The sequence below is a fragment of the Gorilla gorilla genome, chromosome 3, assembly GCF_029281585.2.
Source record: "Gorilla gorilla gorilla isolate KB3781 chromosome 3, NHGRI_mGorGor1-v2.1_pri, whole genome shotgun sequence".
NCBI classification, from domain to species: domain Eukaryota; kingdom Metazoa; phylum Chordata; class Mammalia; order Primates; family Hominidae; genus Gorilla; species Gorilla gorilla.
Window position 1 is genome coordinate 125,906,649 of NC_073227.2, and position 11,648 is coordinate 125,918,296.

The window sequence follows — 11,648 nt, forward strand, 5'->3', positions numbered from 1 at the left end:
CTAGTTTTCACTATTACAAACAATGCATCAAATGGACATCTTTATGTCTCTGATGAGAGCTTTTCTACAATAATAGGACTAAGCAAGAAATTGATGGTCATAGGATATGCACATTATTAAATATACTGGATATTGCCAAACTCTCTTGTTTCAAAAAACGGCTGCAAATTTTGAAATTTTCATGTATTACAAAATCGCTTTCCAAAGTGGTTGCACCAGTTTATACTTCCATCACAATCTAAAAAAGTAATCATTGGTCCACATCACTGCTTAATACTTGGTATTATTAATTTTTACATCTCACTAATCTGATAGGTATGAAATGATTCTTCATTTTCATTTTTTTGCCCAGATTACTAGTGACATTATTATCCTGTTATGTGTTTACTCATCATTATGCTTTCTATTTTTGTGATTTGCCTGCTCGTATCCATTGCCTATTTGGGGTGGAGGGGGTGTGGTTGACTTTTAAATCATTTTTCTACTTTGTCTGTAATAATTCATCATATATTTGATATAAATCTCTTTTTTATGTTGTGAATTACTTTTCCCTGTCTGACAATTATCTTACAGTTATGTTTATGATGACTTAAACTTTTACTATTAGAAGTTCACTATAAAGTAGTCTTTTCTTTTTTGGGGGGTTTAGTTAAAACATCCTTCCCTACCCCAATATAGTAAATATATTCTCATTTTTTAATCTCAAAATTTTAAGTTTCATTTTTCACATTTAAATCTTTAATCCGTATGAAATTTATTTTGCTTGAGGTGTACATCAGGGAAATTTTTTTCATATAATAAATCAATCACACCCACACTTTTCTCTGTTAATTTGTTTTTTGTTTCTTTGTTTGTTTTTGAGACAGGGTCTTGCTCTGTCGCCCAGGCTGTAGTACAGCAGCCACCGCACCCACCCTTTCCTCTGTTAATTTGTAAAGCTTTCTCTACGATACACCAAATTTCTTGTACACTTCCATCTGTTTCTGGGTTTCCTATTCTATTCCACTTATCTATTTGTCTATGAACCAATATCACATTGTCCTGTAAATATTATGGTATCCTGTTGGTATATGGTAAGACAAGTCTTTAAAATGGTCTTAACTATTCACAATACTTTACTCTCCCATATAACTTTTTTAAAACAATCAATTTCCATAAAAATATATTGCTGGAATTTTAATGAAATTTCATTTAATTTACAGATTAGTTCAGAAAACAGACATTTTTCTGGTATTGAATATTCCTATTTATGGGTATAATATGTCTTGTAATTTAGTTAGGTCTTCTGTCATATCTTTCAATAAAATTTTGTACTTTTTTCCAAAAAGATTGTGAACACTTTCTATTAGATTTATTCCTAGGTACATTTTTGGTTGTTGTTGGTTTTGTAAATTATATCTTTTCAAGTTACTTTTTATGACCATCGTTGCTAAGTTCTTAGGCAAGCTATCAATTCTTTTATATTGGCCTTGTATTCAGCAAGTTAGCTGAATTATCTTAATTGCTTAATGGTTGTCCTTTAAATTCTTAGATTTTCTATATAGACAACCATATCATCTGACAGTCACAACTTTATTTCTCTTCTGTTCTAATCCTTACACACACATCTTATTTATTTTACTTTATTTAGGTCTTTTATTATATGATGAATTGAAGCAGTGTTAACAGATATCTTTCACTTGTTCTTGTTTAAGTGTACTTGACAAAAGGTAAAATCATGACTCATGCAAATATAAAATGGGTATGTATCAAGGATTTTGTTCAATTGATTAATTAATGGGAGAACCAATAACATGTTAAAATGAGTTCAAAAAATACTTCAGGCCGGTCGCAGTGGCTCGCGTCTATAACCTCAACATTTTAGGAGGCCGAGGCAGGCGGATCCTGAATTGAGTCCGGGAATTTGAGACCAGCCTGGGCAACATGGTAAAAACTCATCTCTACAAAAAATACAAAAATTAGCCGGGTGTGGTAGTGTGCACCTGTAGTCCCAGCTACTAGGAAAGCTGAGGTGGGAGGATCAACCTGAGCCTGGCAAGTTGAGGCTGCAGTGAGTCGTGAGGATACCACTGCACTCCAGCCTGGGCGACACAGCCAGACCCTGTCTCAAAACAAACAAACAAACAAACAAACAAACAAACACACACACACACACACACAAATCCTTCAGAGCTAAGGTATTTATAGGCAATTTAATAAAGGAACTTTAGGATAAGATTGCTGGGTTAAATACAAAATTGGTTAATACCCTACAGAGCAATAAACCTTACTTTGAGGTTGTATCTTTCACTAAAGAGAAATTATTTTCATCTGTACTAGACAAATATCTGCAAGTTAATCTCTGTATTTACAGACTGTAAAACAGCACGGTCAATAGAAAAATTAACTAAAGGTGCAAACCCAGAACTGTGCCGAAAGAACACCTGGTATTCTTTTTTGCCCAATTCTAAGTTTTGGATAATTTTTCTGATGTTCTTTATATTAAAGAAAATGCTTATAAAATTTCACCATTAATTAAGGTGTTTGTGGAGCTTTTGGTAAATACCTTTTCAAGTAAGTTAAAGAAGTTCTCTTCTAATTCTGGTTTCTAAAAAATAATTTAGCACAAAAAATTAGCCGGGCGTGGTGGCAGGCGCCTGTAGTCCCAGCTACTTGGGAGGCTGAGGCAGGAGAATGGCATGAACCTGGGAGGCGGAGCTTGCAGTGAGCGGAGATAGCACCACTGCACTCCAGCCTGGGCGACAGAGCGAGCCTCCGTCTCAAAAAAATAAATAAATAGATAAATAATAATAATAATTTAGCATAAATGAGTAGTGCAATAAATACTTTTTCTGCATTGATTAACATGTTTTTTTGCTTTTTCTCCTTTTCGTGTGTTAATGAGGTGGACTATATTGATAATTTCTTGATGTTGAAATATCACTTTATTCCTCAGAAAACACTACTTGGTCATGACGTGTTATGTTATATAGTGCTGACATTTATTTTCTAATATTTTATTTGAGAATTTTTAATTTATGTTCATAAGTGAAACTGCTCAGTACTTTTCTGGTTCTGTCCTTAGATTTTGTAAGCAGATAATTTTCTTTGTCTACTCTTTTTGGAAAGTTTTAAAAATAAGATCTAGAATATCTTTTTTCTCATAGACTTGGTTGAAAAATCACTTATAAAACTAATTTTGTATTTTCTGGTTCTGTCCTTAGATTTTGTAAGCAGATAATTTTCTTTGTCTACTCTTTTTGGAAAGTTTTAAAAATAAGATCTAGAATATCTTTTTTCTCATAGACTTGGTTGAAAAATCACTTATAAAACTAATTTTGTATGGTTTCATTTTTAAGGGAGAAATTTTTGACTACTGATGTAATTTTTAATGGTTATTGGCTTATTTATATCATATTTTTTCTCGAATCAATTTCGATAATTTATATTTTCTAGAAAAAATGAAATTTAAACATTTTCAAATTTATTGACACAAAGTTGTTCAAGGTGCTGTCTTGTGACTTTTCAAACATTCATTCTTTTCATTTTTCTTAGAATTATTTATTTGTGGCTTCTTTATTCTTTTGATTAGTTTTATTTGATAATGTATTTTTATTTATCTTTTAATAAATAGATTGATTTTATTAATCACCTGTTTTTAAGTTGGTCTACTAGTCATTAATTTCTGTTCATATCTCTTGAAAAATAATTTCTTTCCAAGTTTTCTCACTATTATTTGTGCAGCTTCTTGATTTGAATGCTTAACTAATTTATTTTAAGTGTTTCTCTTTTTTTTCCAAATGCAAACAGTCTTTATTATGAGAATGCAATATTATCTAGGTTTCTTTCTAATAAAATGACAAAGGAGGTTTCTTAAATAATTTACCAAGGGCAGAAATTGCTCTTGAACGAGTCTACCCCTCCCAGCACACCCACAGTACTCTGCTTTGGGCATATAAATAGGTACCCGTGAGCCCATGGTCTTAAGCCTGGAAATACCTCCTATGCCTTCCTTTGAGTCCCCGGTAGGAAAAGCAGGGATGAGAGTGGGACCCCACCAAGAGCCTGGGCACCGGAAACACAGTGGGTGAGTGATTCTGCGGATGACTCCCCAAAACCCAGGCACCCAGGTACACAGCTCAGAGCTCTCAAACATCTGATGCTGGCACTTCACATTACAGATGAAGCAAATACAAGACTCAAAGTCAAGTGTACGATGAGTTTCTAAGCCCAAGAGTCCCTGGAAAACTAGAAGGAACAATTGTCCCCACCTCTGCAAGATCTCCACAAGACACTCCCAGGCTGTGGCAGGCAGTCACTGATGGGTCCAGATGTGGCTGGAGCAGGGGGGCACAGGGCTCCTCGTTAATCAGGTCCTTGTTAGCATGGCCCAGGGGTACTGATGACTCCTGGGGGGTTCCTCCAGGAAGCTCATTGGAAGCACAGACATCCTTGGGTATGAAGCCTCGGTGGTCAGACAGGTCTTGTTTCCTGCAGGACAGAACTGCAGGGCACTTCCTCCGTCATGGATGAGAGAGACGGTCATGTCACCACTCTCTTCCGCCATAATAGCTTCGTCCAGCTCTTGGGAGAGCTTCTGGAGATGCTGAGTTCCCGCCCCCGCCGTCCCTCGATCACTGTCAGACTCACTGGGAGAGCAGAGGGGCTCTTCTGAGGAGTAGGGGCTCCGGAAGGCAGCCTCCCGCCTCGACAGCCTTACTGGGTGGGCACGTGAGCCTATGGGGCAGAGAGGTGGTGATGCTCCTTCTCCCAGGGGTCTGCGGCTGAGTGGGCAGGGGCGGCTCCAGACAGCCGGGTGCTCTCGTGGCTCCGGCTGTGAGTTGGTGATCCACTGCCCTCTGTGCCCCTCTCTTCCTCCTCCTGGCCTTCACCTGGGTCTCCACCAGCCATTCGGTGCTGCTTTGGCAGGACTCCTGGATTCTCTGGGACTTGGCACCCAAGGCACTCTTAGCTGAGGGAGCTGCAGCCTGGAGGCCCTGTGGCCCTGGCTCTGGTGTTTCCAGGCGTTTCCAGGAGGGGCCTGCCTGGAGGCTGAGATTGACAGCTCTCAGGGGCAGCCTCCTTTGGAACTGTCTGCTTAGGGTACTCAGGGCCCCGGTGGAGGTCTCCTGATGGCTGGCCAAAGGCTGCAGCTCCTTGCTGTCCTCCAGCTGCTCCTGGTGCTGTAGAGATTTCCGGCGCACAGAGGCCCCCATTCCCTGCCACTAGGAAGCCATCTGCCTGGCCAAGAGTCTTCTCTGCCCACTACACCCTGACACCACCAACGCCCACCCGAGCCCGAACACATCGTGTTTCTCATTCTTTAAAGAAATATACTTAAGGCTATGAATTTCATCCTTAGTTACAGTTTAGCTATACTCCACAAGACTTCACAGATAATTATTCATTCTATTTTGTAATTTTAATTGTTTTTATGTCTTTAACACATACAAAACATTTGTGCACATTATTGAGTTTTTAAAATATCAGTTCCCAAAATTTAAGCAGGGTTTGTTTCTTTAAAAATATTTAATTGAATCAAAATTAGAGAATATGGCATGCATCTCATTAATTTTTCAAGAAATTTTTATGGCCTTTTACGTGGTTATTTTAAAAAATGATGAAAACTCGGGCTGGCAAAAATAAACAAATAAATAAAAATAAAAAATAGAAAAGTGAACCATCTGGTTTTCTTTATGGGGGCAAATATATTGATATACTTAATATTTAAATAGCATAAATTAATGAGAGTACTATATAATATAAATATTATATAATACATATTGAATACATAAAAATTAGATAAAATCTGATAATTTTATTGTTTGACTCTTCTATATCTTAACTAATCTTTCTCCTCTCCTTCGCCAATCTTCTTTTGGTAGAAATTTATTAAAATCTTTCTGTGATCATCTGTTAATTTCTTTCTATAATTCTGTACATTTTTGCTTTTAATAGTTCAAAACTATGCTGTCAGTGTATACAGTTCATGTAGTATCATTTTCTTATTGGATTATTTCTTTTATTTTTGTGTAGCATTTTCCCTCTATTTATATTTTACATGTTAAAATGCTATTTTTGGCATTTTGATGTTGATAAGCCTATGTCACTTTTCTTATTCTTCGCATTTGTTTTTCCCTATTTTGTCTTTAATCAGTTTAAACATGCATATTTTTAGTCTTTACCCAATTATTGTATAACAAAAAAATCCACAAATGTTTTGTAATTTTAGATTTGTTTATTCTATTGACAAATATTAATAACTGAGTTCTTGTAAGTGCCAGATCCTTTTCTCAGTGCTGAGAATGCATAAGTGGCAAACAGATTAAATTCTCTCTTCACAATGGATTCCACATTGTAGTGATAGGAGATACACAAGTAGCATAAAAAATAAGCACATTTTATTATATATTATAAGATGATAGGTCATATGGAAAAAATATAGAACAGGTCAAGTGTATGGCAGTTTTACAGTGACAGTGGGAGTGATTGCAGAATAAATGAAATAGCCATGTTTGGCTTCATTGGAAAAATACTATATGAGCAAAGACTTGAAAGAGGTGAGAAAGTGAGCTCTCCAGGAGATCTTTTCAATTCCTAATGAGGGAGAGTGACTGGCATCTTCAAGGAACAGCAAGTAGGCCAGTATGGTGGTAGAAAATAGAATTTGGGGAAAGTAGCAGGAGAGTGTAGTGCACATAGTGGGTAGGCAGATTGCATAGGGTCTTGTAAGTCATAATAAGTAGCAATTGAATTTGAATATTATTTGAATATAGATTAAAGGAGTCAAGGGTAGAAGCATGGAGAACACTTAGGAAACTACTATAGTTATGTAGGTGAGGGATGATGGTGGCTTCAACCGAAGTGAAACAGTAGAAATGATAATAATTGATCAAACCAATGTTATATTGAAGGTAGATCCAATAAGATTCCCTAAAGTACTGGATATGCCCGGGTGGGGGGGGCCGGGGGGGCGGGGGGCAGTGACAGAAGAAAAAAAAATATGTCAACAATGCCTTTAATTTTGGGGCCTCGCATCTTAAAAAAATGTAATTTCCATTTAGTAACTACATAGAGCATGATTTGAGGGTGGGAAAATAAAGGCATTCAGTATTGGACATCTTAAATTTGAGATATCTATTATACACCCAACTGGAGATTTCAAATAGGCAATTTGCTACATAAATATGGAATTCACAGGAGAGGTCCAAGCTAGAGAATTATAATTGGCAATCATGACATATAACTGATATTAAGTCATGGATTGGATGTCATCACCATAGGTGTATGTATAAATAAGAGAAGAGAAGTCCAGAGACTGAGCCCTGGGGCACTCTAATGTTAAGAGATTCGGCCGGGCGCGGTGGCTCACGCCTGTAATCCCAGCACTTTGGGAGGCTGAGGTGGGCGGATCACGAGGTGGGGAGATTGAGACCATCCTGGCCAACACAGTGAAACCCCGTCTCTACTAAAAATAAAAAAAAATTAGCTGGGCATGGTTGTGGGCGCCTGTAGTCCCAGCTACTCGGGAGGCTGAGGCAGGAGAATGGCGTGAACCCGGGAGGTGGAGCTTGCAGTGAGCCGAGATCGAGCCACTGCACTCCAGCCTGGACGACAGAGCAAGACTCCGTCTCAAAAAAAAAAAAAAAAAAGAGAGAGTCACTGTAAAGACGATGAATTAGCAATAGAGGCTAAGAGAAGTATCCAGAGATACCAAGAGAAGAAACAAGAGAGACTGGAATTCTGAAGTCAAGTGGATAGTGTTTCCAGGAGGTGGGAATGACTAGTTGTGTCAAATGATGTTGTTAGGTAAAGTAACATGAGGACTGAAAACTGACCCTTGGATTTGTACAGGGAGATCATTTGGGATGAAGTGGTTGGACCAAAAGCCTGATGGCAAGAGGGAAATTGTAGTCAATGAATATAGACAACTTTTTCTAAGAGTTTAATTACAATAGAGTTCAGAAAAATGAGGGAGGATCTGGAGGGGAAGTGGAATCAGGAGACATTTTTCTCCTGGGTATGTGTGTGTTTGGGTGTGCATGCATGCACACATATTTTAAGATGGAATTATAGCAGCACATTTACTACTCAAAGTGTCCCAGAAGAGAGGATAAGTTGATGGTGTAGGAGGGGGAAAAGAGAATTGCTGAAGTCATCAAGTAATCAGGAGGGGATGGTGTCCTGTACACAATTTGAAAGGCTAGTATGAGGTCAAAGTGCGAATCGTTCATCTATAGTCAGAGAATGAAGGCTGGCAAGCTGACTAGTGTGAGCAGATATGGTAATGCAAGTTCATAGAATGCAAGTTTTGTAGAAATTTGTTTTTTCTGAATTCCACTACTCTCTCAGAGAAGTAGGAAGCAAACTCGTCATCTGAGAGGATGGGAGGGAAGGTGCCCAAGATTTGACAGCAGAGAACGCACAGAACACTGATGTAGGAGAGGAGAAAAGGAAATGGATTTGGGATGTGTAGTTAAATTCCTTGGCGCACTAAGGGGCCATTTGAGGTTTAAGGTCATGGATTTAAAGTGGGACCAGTCAGTGTTTTAGTGTTTTTCCCAGCCATATTCAGCTGCAGCATGCCAGGACAGTGAGCACAGGTAGATTTAACCAAGGTTGCAGTTCTACCAAGTGAATACCATAAAGGCAGAGATGCAATGGAGTTGACAGTGTATACTAATTGTAAAGCCAGATCATGGAATTTAAGCAGGGTAAGGAGAGGAGTATGAATATCTAGAAAGTGCAGGATCATGAAAAGGTGATAGGATCAATAAATTAGAGATTCTAGTGGAGTTGAAGGATTGTTGTGTTTGGGCTCTAGAGAGAGTTAAACTGGAAAGATAAGTGAAAAGATACAGTTGATTTTAAATAGGTAATTCTCTGGCAATCCATGTGGAGAGAACTGCTCTTAAGAAATTCCTGGCCAGGCATGGTGGCTCACACTTGTAATCCCAGCAATTTGGGAGGATGAGGCAAGGGGATCACTCAGGTCAGGAGTTTGAGACCAGCCTGGCCAACATGGTGAAACCCCATCTCTACTAAAAATACAAAATGAGCCACATGTGGTGGCACATGCCTGTAATGCCAGCTACTCGGGAGGCTGAGGCAGGAGAATCAATTGAACCTGGGAGGCAGAGGTTGCAGTGAGCAGAGATCGTGCCATTGCACTCCAGCCTGGGCGACAAGAGCAAAACTCATCTCAAAAAAAAAAAAAAAAAAATAGAAATTGCAAAGTGGTCTTATATTTGCTCCTGTTGGTGATTCAAGTGTTTTGTCACCCAAGTCTACTTTTTATGTTAATTTCTCAGTTTGGGAGTAAATTTTAATCCCAAGGCAAACTGAGACTTCAATTTCTCAAAAGAAACTTCAAAAAATCTAACTCAGAGTCCTAACATCATGTAATTTATCAATAAATACGTTAATATGTATCACTAAAATTGTTTTAAAAATTTTGGGACAAACAGGACTATTTACTTAGCACAACCGTAATACTATCACAGAAAAACAAAAACAAATACAAAACATCATGAATTTCTTAATCAATGTTAAAGTTTTCAGTGATCTCATATATATCATTATTTTAACAGTTCTTTTGAATCAAGATCCAAATAAGATTATAACATTGCATTAGTTAATGTATCTTCTATATTTCTTTAAGTCATTAGATTTTTCCTCCAACTTGTGTTTTTTTATAATTCTTATAAATCAGTTTCTTATTTTCCCGATTGCTGATATAATTTAACATGTTTCTCTGTCACCTGTATTTCCTATAAATTAAACCAGATTTATGTTAAATTTTTTTGTGTGCAAATTGGTTTTTTCCATCAGGAAGACATGGTTCCTGTTCATCATTCCTTTTGTGATGTTAGCAGACATTGATGTGCAATGTGTAAATTTTTAATGTTTTCTTACTATCAAATTTTTACATACTAAAGACACAAATACAGATCAGTCATTTTATCACATTTTGCTGAAGCATTTATAATTTATCATTCTATTATCTTCAACAAAAGAAGAATTGCTGTTGTTACTGTTGTTTTGACCAGCCTGTGACCTTCCAACAGGTTAGCTGCAGTGATACCTGAACTGCCATTCAATTTTTTTTTTAATTTTTAATATTTTTGTAGAGAGGAGTCTCCCTATGTTTCCCACGCTGGTCTTTAACTCTTGGCCTCAAGTGATCCTCCTGCCTCAGCCTCCCAAAGTGCTAAGATTACAGGTACGAGCCACTGCACCCAGCCCACCATTCAATATAGCTTCAAGATTTGAACCAATAACAAATCTTGATCTGCTGTCATGACATCATGTGGATGTATTGGTAACAGGCTGGGCTCAGCTATGTCAAAAACTCCCAGATCTATGCAAAAGTAGTAAGAAATACACTGGTGACTGAAGTCAAAGCAAATGCTGAAAAAGCTCCTGGTAGCAGCATAAAAATGGTGAATGTAAAAAAGGAGTAATTGTATCCTGACTAAAGCTTGAAATGTTACACTTTTAAGGTGGAGATCTATGGATATATAGGATGGCAGTTTGAAACGTTCTCATGCCATGAAAAAAAAGGTCTAAATTAAGGTGTGATTTTTTAAAAAGACGTAATTATTTCCTACATTAGAAGAAATAGAAGAGACAAAGGCATGATATCAGCTCCCTCATGATGTATGTTGATCGGGACAAAGAAACCGGTGACTGACCTTTTAGTTGGAAAAAGAATACACAGAGCGTGAAGAACCAGAGAGGGGTTCTGAAAGTAGGAAGATATTGAGGGGAATAAAAGAAGATGAGATAAGTAATAAACTTGAAGTAAAAAAAATGATTTGAACTCTCTGGGTAGTAGCTTTACAATATGCAATAAGCAATTAAACTGTTAATACTCTTATTTTTATTTTAAGTTTCAGGGTACATGTGCAGGACGTGCAAGTTTGTTACATAGGTACACATGTGCTGTGGTGATTTGCTGCACCTATCAACCTATCACCTAGATATTAAGCTCAACATACATTAACTATTTTTCCTAATGCTCTTCCTCCCCCACCCCACCCCTTGACAGGCCCCAGTGTATGTTGTTCCCCTCCCTGTGTCCATGAGTTCTCATTGTTCAGCTCCCACTTATAAGTGAAAACATTCAGTGCTTGGTTTTTTGTTCATGCGCTAGTTTACTGAGGATAATATCATCAATTATTTTACAAAAATTTTTGGAATGGCATACTATATGCTGTAATTTATCTAATCATTTTCCAGATGTATACCTTGGGATAGTAATTTTTAACTTTTGTTAAACCACATGTTAAACAACTCAAACTTGGAACTATCAGACTTTTTCTTTAGGACAGTCTTTTAGAAGTAGGATAACTAAGTCAAAGAGTATTAATAATACTCTTTGATACTTTTATTAAAAGGTAGTAATAAAAATATCAAAGAGTATTATTAATACTTACATATAATACTAATTTGACTCAATTATTCTACAGTTTTCTAACATTCTTTCAGCATATAATACCAACTTCCTTCTTAACCTCATAGAAAATGGACAAAGAAACACAAATGTTTTCAACAGAAGAATAAATATGATTCTGTTTTAGAAAAAAAAAAAAGCACAGTGGTAGCAGAATGACCATTTGCCATTTCCCTTCCTGTGAAATCTGTCTCTTTTTGACCTTTGCCCATAT

At 37.2% G+C, this 11,648-nt stretch overlaps 1 pseudogene; it reads right to left on the reverse strand.

Annotated features, from left to right (window-relative positions):
• Positions 1-4,348: 4,348 nt before the first annotated feature.
• Positions 4,349-5,216, reverse strand: LOC101133143 (protein PIMREG-like; annotated as a pseudogene).
• Between the last annotated feature and the right edge of the window lie 6,432 nt (positions 5,217-11,648).